The sequence below is a fragment of the Lathamus discolor genome, chromosome 2, assembly GCF_037157495.1.
Source record: "Lathamus discolor isolate bLatDis1 chromosome 2, bLatDis1.hap1, whole genome shotgun sequence".
NCBI classification, from domain to species: Eukaryota; Metazoa; Chordata; class Aves; order Psittaciformes; family Psittacidae; genus Lathamus; species Lathamus discolor.
The window spans coordinates 62,751,377-62,764,202 of NC_088885.1; positions in this window are offsets into that span (position 1 = coordinate 62,751,377).

The following is a 12,826-nucleotide window of genomic DNA, read 5'->3' on the forward strand; positions in this document are numbered from 1 at the left end:
CCAAGTTTAAACTGTTCCTCCGTGCTCAAGGGTGCAGAGGGGGTAAGTTTCGTACTCTAAGCACAGAAATTACTATTAGCTAATTGGTCTCAATAGGGGTCAGTAGCAACAGCCAAGAGGACTTCAGGTTTCATTCTGATTTCGTTATCCTGCATTGCTCTTCCTTAAACTACAAAAGCAAGTGCCAATATGTTGTTCTCAAACTAATTTGCAGGATGAGATGTACAGAAGAAGGACTGCTCACCGGCTGCCGTTCCATTTTAATCTGAAGAGCTCGTATGCAGGACAGAGGAACCATGTCACTGTCAGAGTGAGTCTAGCCTATGAATGGGCACGTATTTGCATCACACTGCACTTTTGCACATCACAGATATTTCTGTTTTTCATCTTGTTTTCTTTAATCTAGATTTAAAACTCAGTAGCTACACACTATTACATGTTTCACATGGAGAAATAAGAAGATAACCTATGAGAACAAATTTCTAACTAGCAAGTCACCTATTTAGCAATAGGCTTTCAAATATTCTTTTAATCCACACGTAACTTCCCCACCTCCCTGCCCCCATATTTCTAGATTTTTTTTCTCATTATTTACACATATATGGGAAAAAGATTTATGTGTTGCAATGACATTCCATGGTAAAACTACACCTAATAATACTTTCAGAAGAAACAAACAAAAACTGCCTTGAAATCTAAATACTGAACACAAGTCATGCACAAAATTGAAAAATCCCTTCATGATATTTGATCACTGTTTAGAAATTGCTACTTTGAAAACAGCTTACAAAATGTACAGAAAAGAATGCAAGATTTTTTTTTTTTATATTACCCGCAGAAAAGCTTCTATCTTATATGACTATGAGCAAAGGGGAAAAGAAAGTACATTTCCTTACTAGTAAGTACAATCTACAGTTTTTGTGGTTTTTTTTTTTTTTGTTTTTTTGGGTTTTGTTTTTTTAAGAAGTAAAGAAAAAAAGACCATGGCAGTTTTGCTGTTACCTTGAGCAAGGAGTAAAAAAACCTTACCAAACAACTGATCAGTAATTTGCCACTACCCAGCATACATAGCATCTAATAGAAGCAACCATTCTGTACTGTGTCCAAAGTAGCCCTTTTGAAGATGTATCACATCGATACTACCGTGGCTAACAAAATTTTATAATGATTTGCAAATCCCTTTATATAATAACTTACTTTATTTTAAAGGCAAAATCTTGGGCAATGTAAAGCAAACCCCACCAGCACCTGAGCAATGTCTTAGCTTTTGTGTGACCTCTTGATTCTGTGAGAAAATATTTCATATCAGGTAAAGAAATATATGTGATTGAAGGAGATAAATTTAGACTTTTCAATTAAAAAAATTGCAGCACCTTGTCACTCAATGCATCCAAAAATGTCATACCAGTACTAATGATTTCAAATACAAACAAATGAAGAATGATGCAATCCATGTAGGAAGCTCAAGTTGTGGGGCTGCTTCCTTATTCGAAGGATTTAGTAAATCAGAATGTTACCTTTATTAGCCCTGTGGGAGTAGGAACTGAGAGTCCTAAAGCTTCATTAATTTGTGCTTAATAAAATTCTACTAGTGGCAAACACAGCTGTAAAAAGCAAATGCATGTTCTGATATGCATAGTTAATATCAGTGCTTTCATCCCAGAAGCTGTGTCTCTCTCAGGAGCATGTTAAAGGCACAGACAAAGAAAAAGAAATGTCAGAGATTCCTTCCAGTGTAAACTGTTTTGGGGAAGGCAGTAAGCATGGCCAAATGGTGAGCCGAGATACCAAAGTAATTCAAAGCCTTCAGAACTGATTATATATCAAAGTATTCTACCTTGATTTCTCCTCTACAAGACACAGCATTAAAACAAGGCATGTGATGAACTCCTAGAACAGACTCCTGTTGTCTTAATGAATTAGAAAAGTGGTTTATTTATTTCTATAGTAGCTTACTTATTGACACATTTTTGTGTGTGTGCAAAAAGTAATTTCTAGTTAATACTTGAACCATCTGTGCTATTCTAATCCTAAGCTTCTTAGTCTGTATGTATAAAAAGACTTTTATTTTGTCTTTAAGGGGTCTTGAGGATTTTTGATTCTATTGAAATTTTACTCAGACCTCTTATGATTGTATGTGGTTTCAACATATTATAAACTTCTACAACAGAAACAGCACATGAGACAATGTGATACTACAGGTAAAAAACAAGTGACAGAACATTCAAATCAGCAGATTCTTGATTAACATGATCAAGCAAAATCACTGGCAAAAACAAAATACCTATTAGCCATACAAAATGCATTATACAGCATGTAAACTGTATACCACTGCAAATAAAAGGTTAACATTATGGGTCTTTTGATACTTCTTCTTAAACTACAGGAATGTTTAAATTTTTATTGTTGCTGCTGATGTCTGCTTTGTAATTTCATATCATTCCCTTATGCTTCAAAGTCCAGCCTGGAGTGCTTCTATTTAATATTCTTGCATCTTTACACCAATGAGGAGTTACTCGTTTCATTAAAACCAAAATGAAAACAAACAAGCAAAAAAACCTACAAATAGCAATGTATGTCAGATAACGATAATATACTTCATAAGTATATAAGATTCTGCCAAACTATATTTATTCTGTAGGCTATTTTGGCCATGTAGTTTCTTCATATGCACTGTGTTTCCTAGATGAACCTGCACCATTACTTACTGAATTCTGTTTTGACTTATGTAGATTTAGGAGACACAATGAAATTAACGTCTTCAGACTGCAGTTTTTTTGTTACGAAAGTCATCAGGCAGAAGCATCCTGTGAATCAAACCAAAATTAAACCATGATTTCATCAACCTGTAAAACAGACATAAACTTGTATTGTAACTGGGACTAATATTTCTAATAAAGTATCCTTTTTAACAAAACTGAAAATCAATAATAAGAGAAGTTTCAAAATTGACACTAGCCTTTTGAGTAACTGGAAATAGATCTTCCTGTCAAAGACTAAAACTGCTCTCCTCTGTCTAGACTGCACTGGGAGCAAAATTATCAGATTTTCATTTCCTCAATTTCACTCCACAGTGCTAAAACGTGCAAGTATTGATTCAACTGCTGAAACAAAAAGCAGGAGAGCTCTTCACCTCGTCAGGGTCAATGGGTTTGTGGGTGTCTAATTATACCTATACAGGGCGTATAAATCTTTCTACTAGTCATTACGTGAACATAAGAGTCCAAAGGCATCATTAGAATCCTTTTAGCCAAACACTCATTCTTCTTTTGTTTTATGAGGGGTCAAAGAAACTGGGAGTTAATATTATCGTGGCTCATAGATTTTCAAATTTGTGTTCAAATACAAGAAGATATGCTTTGAAGGAAAAGGCTATGTGTGTACCCATGCATGCCCACTTACAGGCCTGAGCTCTGCCTGTAAACACATGTACAGCTTCTTCTCTTTTTACAGTGTTTGGCTTAGATATGCTGTAATGTAAACAGTTTAATAGCACAAACATTAGAAGTAATCGTGCTATGTTACAAATGGAATGTTAGTAAAGCTTTTGGAGAGTACTAATTTGTTTCAAAAGCAGACAAAATGCTGAGAATGAGCTAGAAACGCTAGTTGTGACAGAGGTACTAATCTTAATTTTCATAATTCCGTTGATTTCACTATAATCTGAGAAAAACCTCTATATTTTTCCTTATACTTACTAAAATGAGGTGATTCATGGAAAAAAAAATATTACCAGTGCAGTAAAACAAATTAAAAATATAAAAGAAAGAAAAAACATGGCTATTACTATTAGGGAGGTGTGCCGCATTGTATTGTATTATATTGGGAGTGTTGTTCAGATGGTTTTTAAGTTGTGCAACCATGATGGTAAGAGAATAATATTTGTATTATAGTAAAGTTGTCATATTTTGCCAGCAGATTACACAGATGCTGGGTGCTCAGCATTGTGAACATTAGATGGAGTTAGAGCCTTTCATTTTATCTATGAGAGTAGTAATAAGATTCTATCTCAAGAGTGAAAGCAATATTTTTGAAGTAGTCATATACTGGGAATTCAATCTTTATCTTACAAACAGACCCACCTACTCAAACCCAAAAGTTATGATAAGCAGTCAGCCCAAAGGAACAGAACAAAACAGTAACAATTCTGTATAGTGAGGAAATAGCAAAAAATGCCCCAAAACAAACAACCCAAAACTTACAATATTATTAAAAAGGAAAACAGGCACTGGCCCTACCTTTTTTAAATAAGTTGTTTCCAGCATTATGTTAAGTGTCTAAGTTCAGTAAGACATGCTAAAAAATTGTGGATAAGATGATATGATGTGATTACCCACAACAGACAAAACCAAGCTTGTTGGTCCAGTTGTTGATCCTTTCTTTAATTTATTATGCTTCTACTCAAAAACTCTTCTGAGGCCTGCTGCACGTAAAGCAAAGGCTGCATGGTTATTTAACTGTGCCGCTTGGCTAAAACCACCATGCCTCCAGTCCAATCCTCCTCTGCCCCAATCTCCAGCTGAAACTGTAGTCCCGCTCCAAATGAGCTGGAGAGAGCAGGAATGGCACTGTAATTGGCGAGAAATCAGACATCCCAGAAAAAACAAAGTGAGGAGAGTTTGCACACTGCTGTCAGAAGGAAAAAAAGGGTGGATGGAGGTATGATGCATCAGCTGAACATCCTGCTAGCACAGGAGTTTAAATTTCTTTAGAGCTCTGTTGCTAATGAATCCTGTGCTCCTTCCTCAATTTTCAGATATACTCATCTCTGCTCTCTGTGCCCTGACTTCCTGTCTCCTACCCCTGATTCTCACAGCAGCCCCTTCCCAGTTCAGCATGTGCTCTCACCCTCACCACACCAAACCCCTCTAAGACGCCCTCTGCAGCTCATTGGTTTGGTTGGAGGTCTCTGATGCTGCCCAAACACTTTTTGGGTTGAGCACCCAGCTGCAGCAAGATCTGTGGCAATTTGTGTTTAATATTCCCACTACAGACACAACCTCACAGCTGTTTCTCTGCCAACATGTGCTGTAGTGGGTCTGGAGGGGAGAGGGACACACAATCCCCCACAGATGTAAGACAAACGTGCTGCTTTGATCAATGTCTTTGTGGCTGCCTCCCCGTACACATCACCCACTGACCTGTTTAACAGCTAGCTGCAGTAAGTGCTAACCAACACGGTAGGAATGACATCATACCTCATCGCTCAGTCCCAGGCACCGTGCCTATGTGAAGGAAATGGGACCAAAGACCTGTACGTAAATTACGGCGAATTACTCGGTCACGTGGGAGATTTGGTCTGCTCAGGTGCGAGTGGATCTGTGCCCAGGCATCATGTAACTACTATAAGTAACTGAACTGGGGCAGAATAAAACAGGAGCTGCAGTAAACCAGAACAGTTCTCAGCACCCAGCTGAGAAATACAGGAGAAAAAAGGAAAAATATTCCCGCTTTTTCCATTTTGTGCAAGGACTTTCATATTCTTAGGCATCTGATTACTGGGTAAAGGGCAAGTGATCCCTGGGAAGTCACAAGCTCTCTATATATGTACAACAGAAGTTGATTTCTATGTTTAACAATATTAATTCTATTATAAAAATTATGCAACCCCTATTTTAATTATACATATGGTATTGGTTTCTATCAAATTTAAATATGTATTTTAAGTGAGGGATCATAAAAGCTTACCATAAGCCACTGGTCTTCTCATTCCACTACTAAAATAATTTCATGGCTTTCATGTACATTTCTTGACAGATCAGGTAACCCAGAGATGAGATTACAAGTAACATCAGAAATAGTCACTTTTCGCCTCTGAGACAGAAAACAGTCAAAGAATCAGTCTTCCTGATCAGAGTTCAAGAAACAAACTTATCCCTTGAAGCCACATTCTTCCTGAATTCTGGATTTTAGTCACTTCTGTGTTGCTGGCATCACTACACTGATTCCATGTTCTTTATTCCGAAGTACATAGAGGTCCTATGTACTACAGTCCTGAAATTACAGTAACTCTTTTAGAAAATTTTTTAGGGCTGCCTTGTTATGAAACATTTTTTTTATTAAGAAACACATCACTGTTTCATATTGAGATAGCTTTAAGAAATACTAGAAGATAAACCTGTATTGAAACAAAACATCTTTCAAAAGCCCAACACAACTTGCCAAGAAATTGCTTAAAATCCCCCTATCTTTACACACAGAATTCTACCCAAAATCAATCATTTTTCTTCCCACTGTTGAAATACCATAACAGACAACAGGGAATCGTGAATAACCTCATGAGACACTGGAACAGGTTGCTCAAATAACTGGAAATGCTCTATTCCTGGCAGTGTTCCAAGGCCCGGTTGGACTGAGCCTTGGATGACATGGTCTAGTGTTAGGCCCATAGCAGGGGGATTGGGACGAAATGATCTTAAAATCCTTTCCAACCCTATCCATTCCATAAGAATTCTATGATTCTATGTATATTGTGGGGTTTTTTTAAATTAATTTCCTCATGGATGCATGCGTTTGTGTATGTGTGAAAAACACCGAAGGCAAAAAATATGGAAAATAGAACAAGATACAACTCTTTATTGGAAAGGTGTATAGTTTCTTCCCTTTGTGTTCAGCCTTTCTTATTTGCTGGTAAATTCTTCATGGGCAGTGGAAGATACATACTGTGATACAGCATCAGTGCATATCATGGCCTTGATTTTGGGATATGCCACTTTAGCATATTCTGGAAGAATATGCTAATATTCTATATTAATATCCATAATATCCATATTCTGAAAGAATATGCTAAACCTCCTTCTGCTAAACTTCCCTGCAAATGTCTCCCACACTCAGCTGCTGCAGAATCTTAACATGTTTCTCGATTATTTTCTCTTGATCACAACATAGTCTACCCTTCCATGGATAAATAATGCTTCTCCTCAGGGATCACTCTTACATTCATAGAGGCTCAAGTCCAATAGGTGCTGGTTTCCTTTCATCATGGGTTTTCTTTTAATAGATTTTAATAAACATATTTTAAATGAAACCCAAAATGTGGCCAATAGCTCAAAGATTTAATAAGAACAGTGTAAAGAAAAAATGAATGAAATTTTAAGGATTGATTAAGCCAAGCACTGCCTGCTGAATAAATTTAAATAAGCCATTCAGGGTTACCTTACACAGTTTATATAATTCCAATTTTACTGTTGATAATTTTTTTTTTTTTACTGTTTGTTTGGGTTTTTTTTTACTATTGATAGTTTTAGAAAAATATTTCTATGGTATTTACAAGTTTAATATGTTAGCCCTTTCAAAGATCATGTCGCAGCTAGATAACATACTTAATGGCAGCAAAGCTTCAAACAAATTTCTTGCAACATTAGCTGCATTTAAAAGTATAATCTTATGCTGCTTCCTCTTGTTCAGCAACATTTCAGAATAATTGGAGAGTGTATGTATTTACAGTGGAGAAAATAACATACACTATTAACACTGCTTATGATGCTTATCATTACTTTAGATGCAAAGTCTGAAAAAATATTGACAAAACTCGTGTTCTAAATATATCCTCATTAAATAGGGAGCATCTGAGCTTCCTCAGAAGCAGGAACTCAGTTGCACGTTTAGATTTTTAAAAAATATGCCAAGAAATAAATTCCGATTTAGCCAATGTTGCTAAAGATGATATCCCATATTAATTTTTAAATGCATTCCATACGTATTTTTAAATGGATGCTTCATCTAAGCCACTGTCTACTGAATTTACTTGGAAAAAATCCTAGTGAATTCAGTCAGGACTGGCTGAACAGCTTTGCCTGAAACTGGCTGTGTTTTTTTCTGTTTGGTTTTGTTGGGTTTTTATTTGGGGATTTTTTGTTTGGGTTTAGTTTGTTGGTTTTGGGCTTCTTTTTGTTGTTTTTTGGTTTGCTTTGGTTGTGTTGTGTTTTTGTTTTTTTTAATAGGATCTGAGCATTCAAATTCCCGTTCAAGTTTTATCAAGCTTGGCGCCCAAACATAAGAATTGATACCTAATTCTCATCATTCACCTGAGGAGAGTTTCACTGTTAAGCCAGAGAGCACTAGAGTTCTACATCCACTCTTTAGAAAATCTTAATCAAAAGATTATTCTTTAAAGGCAGCCAGTGTTGCAGGAGCTTTGGTCTCCTTAAGTACATATATCTACCTGGAGAACAAACTTAGAAGTTTAAGATTTTGACCTTGGCTTTACACTATAGATACTGTTCTACAAATGATAATATAATGCACAGTTTCTTAAAATGAGGAAGGGATGAAGGAAACAACTTTTGGGCTTAAACACAGTAGCACAAGTAAAACACAAAAGGATCTTTTCTCAAAACCAAGAAAGGCTTAAGTTAAGTCCTTCTGAATAATCTTGACACGTTTGTACCACACCGGTGTGTGAAGTACTTTATGTGCTTATCCCTACACAGGTGTTAATTAATTATATACCTAATTATTTACTTTCAAGTTTAGTGGTGCCCAAACATGTCTCAAGTGTTGCCCTGAATCACGCCCTAAGTGCATAACTTCAGCAATCTACTTTTGGCCGGTCATCATATGCAGTTTGTAAAAGCTTAACATGTCTAACTAGTACATAATGAGCACAATCATCATTAAAACTTCTAAAGAAGGGCTCTCTATAACGTATTCAGGACTGACTGCTGGGTTTGGTGTTTTGTGTCTAGGGCTTTCAGTCTATTTCAAGTGAAAATATATAATTCCAGGCCACTCTTCCAATACATCACAGTCATTTTCTGCACTTTAGTTGTTTTTCTCTCCATTTTCCTCACAAAATAAAACATCATTACAGCAGGTTTAAAGTGCACTTTAGTGCCTGCAATCTTCCCATGCTATTCTTTAATATTTCATCATTAAATAGCAAAATAACCTGATATGATCCTAATTTAGTGCCAATTACACTGCATTGATCAAAGTGACCTTTTCATACTGGAGCACAAAAATCAATCCCGCTGCACAACAAATGTCAGGGGGATGAGAGCAACATATAATCTGTGACAATCAAAACATTACTTACAAATGAAATCACCAATGACCTGCATGCCAAGGCAATTTCTACATAATGTGCACCAGTTTTGTTTGCAGCTTTGGTTGGGATTTTTTTTTGTTTTGTTTTGTTCCCCACCGTCTGCTGCCAGACATAGTTGTGCTATTTCAGTTTCACTGACAACACTGAAAATGGTTGAAGCTCTATGACTGACCAAAAGAGCCACACAAAGTGACTATAATCTGTAATGCATCTTTAATAGTCAGTGAAGTGTGGTTTTCTGTGGACCCAACGGTCAGAGTGACTTCCAACAGTGCTCCCACACTGAAGTCTGCTGATAACCCAAAACTGACTAGGTCAGCCAGAAGCAGGGGAAACACGAATGACTGCTCAGAGATCCTCACTGTTCTGTCTTCATCCAGTGACTCACAAAACAAAGTTTGACTTAGATATAGATCTGTAAAGTTAATGACAAAACTGCAGTGGCATTAATGGTGTCTGGACTCTCTATGTAAGTTTTAGGCTTTAAACAGGGAGATAATTGGCTGCTCAGGCAATATTGTCCACCAGCTGTAGATAGAAAACTCTTGAAATATCTAGCTACAATTCATAACAGAAAGTTTACTTTAGGTCAATTTTCAGGGTAACTTCAACTTGCTTTATGTTCTGTTCATAATCAATAAGGGATGATCCCTCCATTGAAAAAACCCTTACCCACACCCAACAAGATTTAAATTGATTCATAAACCTGCAATTCATGAATCAAAGATACAAAACAATGTAGTTAATGGTTAAATCCACACTGTTCAGCCATTCCTTTTTTGTGAGTATGTCACAACACAAGGAGATCTGAAACTGTATTTAAACTGTTTGGGTCTTCAAACATGTAAACAGTTGGGGTCTCAGGGTCTCCAAACATGTAGACTTACAGCATGTAAACTGCTGAGGTCTTCAAGCATTTAGCCCTACAGAAACAGCTGGGACTCTGCAAGATGAAAATCCATCTCCTCCAGTACTTGAATAAGACTTAGAGGATTTCAGAGCTGAAATCTGCCAGTAGCAGCTTGTGAGGTCTTGGCCAAGGAATTTAATCTCTTTGTGTATTGGTTGCTTTCCTGTAAAATAGAGATGGCATTTATAATTCAGTCTTGGCTTTTTTTGTCTTTTTAGATCTCAGCTGCATGATCCTGGATGATAACTTAATGAGCAGAGCTTGGTTTTCACATAGCTGTGCCGTGGCCTTATTCAAGATAAGGAATGGGATCTTGAAACACATTCAGTTCAGACTCCTTGAAAATGTTTCACTTTATTTTTCAAACATGCATAAAGGATTATCTCCCAAGAACTGAGTAATTCCCCAGGGTTGGTTTTTTTGTTTGTTTGTTTTGTTTTGTTTGGTTCTGTAGTCTGTTCCCTGGAGAGAAAGTGTTCTCATTTAAATAATTTATCCATAAGAAAAATCTCCAAGGCCTGGATAATTTTCCCTGCTCATGCACACTAATCTGCTAATCAACCAAGAATGAGAGAGCATGGGAAAACCTAAGTCTTAATATGGGTCTCAAAAGTGCTTGTTCTTCCAGATGCTTTAAGTTCAGATCCAAAATAGACAAAAAAATAATTAGGGGGAGAGATTCTCAGGGTTTTATCATCCCTAGTACTGTTCTGGGGGTCGCAAAATGTTTCCTTTTATAGCATTTCACTGATAATGAGACTGTACAGTTTCAGATAGGAATACCTAAAAAAGAAAAGCTACCTATGCTTTCTACCTCATAGGTGAATGAAACCTTTGGTGCAGGACTTGAGAGCCTGGGAGGCCTCTGCATCAGTGTTAGACAGCCCTTTTGGGCCCTAAAGAAAAAAGCTATTATTTGGGTGCTTTCATATAGATTTATTATTTTTTTCCTTGCTAACTTTCAATAGTATCTGTTAGCAACACAGTACGTGTTTCACTTACCAAGCTGATTAATCTACAGTTCTTTCTCTTGGCCATATAACAATATCTCTCTTCCTAGAAATTCCATTAGCAATCATGATTTATGACTGACACTTCCACAAGTCTGTGTGTAGCCCTCGTAAGAACTAAATAATATTCAAGACCTGGTTATGAACCAAATCCAATTCATTACACGCTGATGCAGAATTAGTTTCAGACTAATGTAAAGAAGCAGTATGGGCAGACTGTTAAGGTGACTCCCTTATTTTTAACATGTTCTCTAGTGCAATTTGCAGCTTAACAGCCTCACTATAAATGATGTGATTAAGTTTTATACATTTCTGTATATCTGATGTATTTACCCAAATGTAGCTGTCGTTTTGTATACTGTTTCAGATGTTTAGATCTGAATCAATTGTTTGGAGTAATCACAATTTCCAAAGACGATATAATATTTTTTCAGTGTTAAGCTGTAATACAAACATGAACTAACAAAGTAAAGATGAGTATATAGATCTGAACAAAACCAATTTTTCCATCACTGTATGAAAATTGTAAAGTATATTGACCTTAAAGAATCAATTGAACAGATTCATTAATTCATCATTTCTGGTAGATATAATCGATTCAATATTTTGCACCACTACATTCAAAATATTGGTTCAAAATAGCTGCACCAACCCAACTTCTAGCATGTCCAGCTCACTCTTTAAAACTAAGAATTTTAGTTTCTTTCAGCAATTACCCTGCGCCATGAGTGCAAATGGGAGACTATTTATCTTCTTTAACGAAAACTAATCACTGTTTTGACTGATTCTGGCATTTTAATAATAGATACTTTATTACATTAAAGAATTATAAATAGGCATATACTTCATAATGGACCATATATGGCTCAGTATAAAATGCATAATGCTTACTTTGAGCAACGTGGTCCAGTGGGAGGTGTCCCTGCTGATGGCAGGGGGTTTGGAACTAGATGATCTTTAAGGTCCATTCCAATTCAAACCATTCTATAATCCTACAATTCTATGAAGTACATAAATATATGTATATTTATAATTATGTCTTAATTTAAGGCCTAAAATATGGAAAGTAGGTGTCTCAGGTATAAAGAGCTTCTCATTCCATAGTAAAATATAAGCAAAAGTGCATAAAAAAACCCCAGAAAATATGTAGGTTTGACCTATCAATATTCAGTTCAGCTTATCCTGATGTCTTGGCTCTTCTTTAACTTGCTTCTAACCGGACTTGGCCAATATGTGCGAAATGGTTACTCGACACTAAAACATACAGCAAACTGTAAATTCAGATTACAGGTCTAATTCTGAAGTCAGAGAAAAGAAAAATGAAAAGCTGAAAAGAAAGAATGTATCAAGTATTAACTCTTTAAATGACAGGAAGCCAATAAGTTTGGATTTTTTTTTATATTAAATTAATATACATGACCCTTACACCTTAATACATTATGTAGCCTACTTGAACATTCAGCAAAGCTTTGAAATATTTAAGCTGTAGATAGCCAGGGTTGCATTCCACTGTCTTGGACAACACGTTACCACTGAGCTGGGTAATGCTCTCTCTAAAGCTTTTATTTTTTAACATAAGAGGCACTTAAAATTATTAAGTTTCTATTGATTCTGAATGCCATAATTTCTATGAGCATCTGATATCTTTCTTATCTGTATTCTTCTAAATCTATACGTCCAAATTGCATTCTGAAATTTAATCCTCAGACACTACCAAAAACTAATTGTTTGTCTACTCTGGTTATAAATCATACCTTATTAGAGAAAATCAAATTTTCTGTGATCCCAGAACGGAAAATTATTAACTTAATTCTTTACAAATTGCACAGGAGATAATATCCGATAATCCATTAAGAA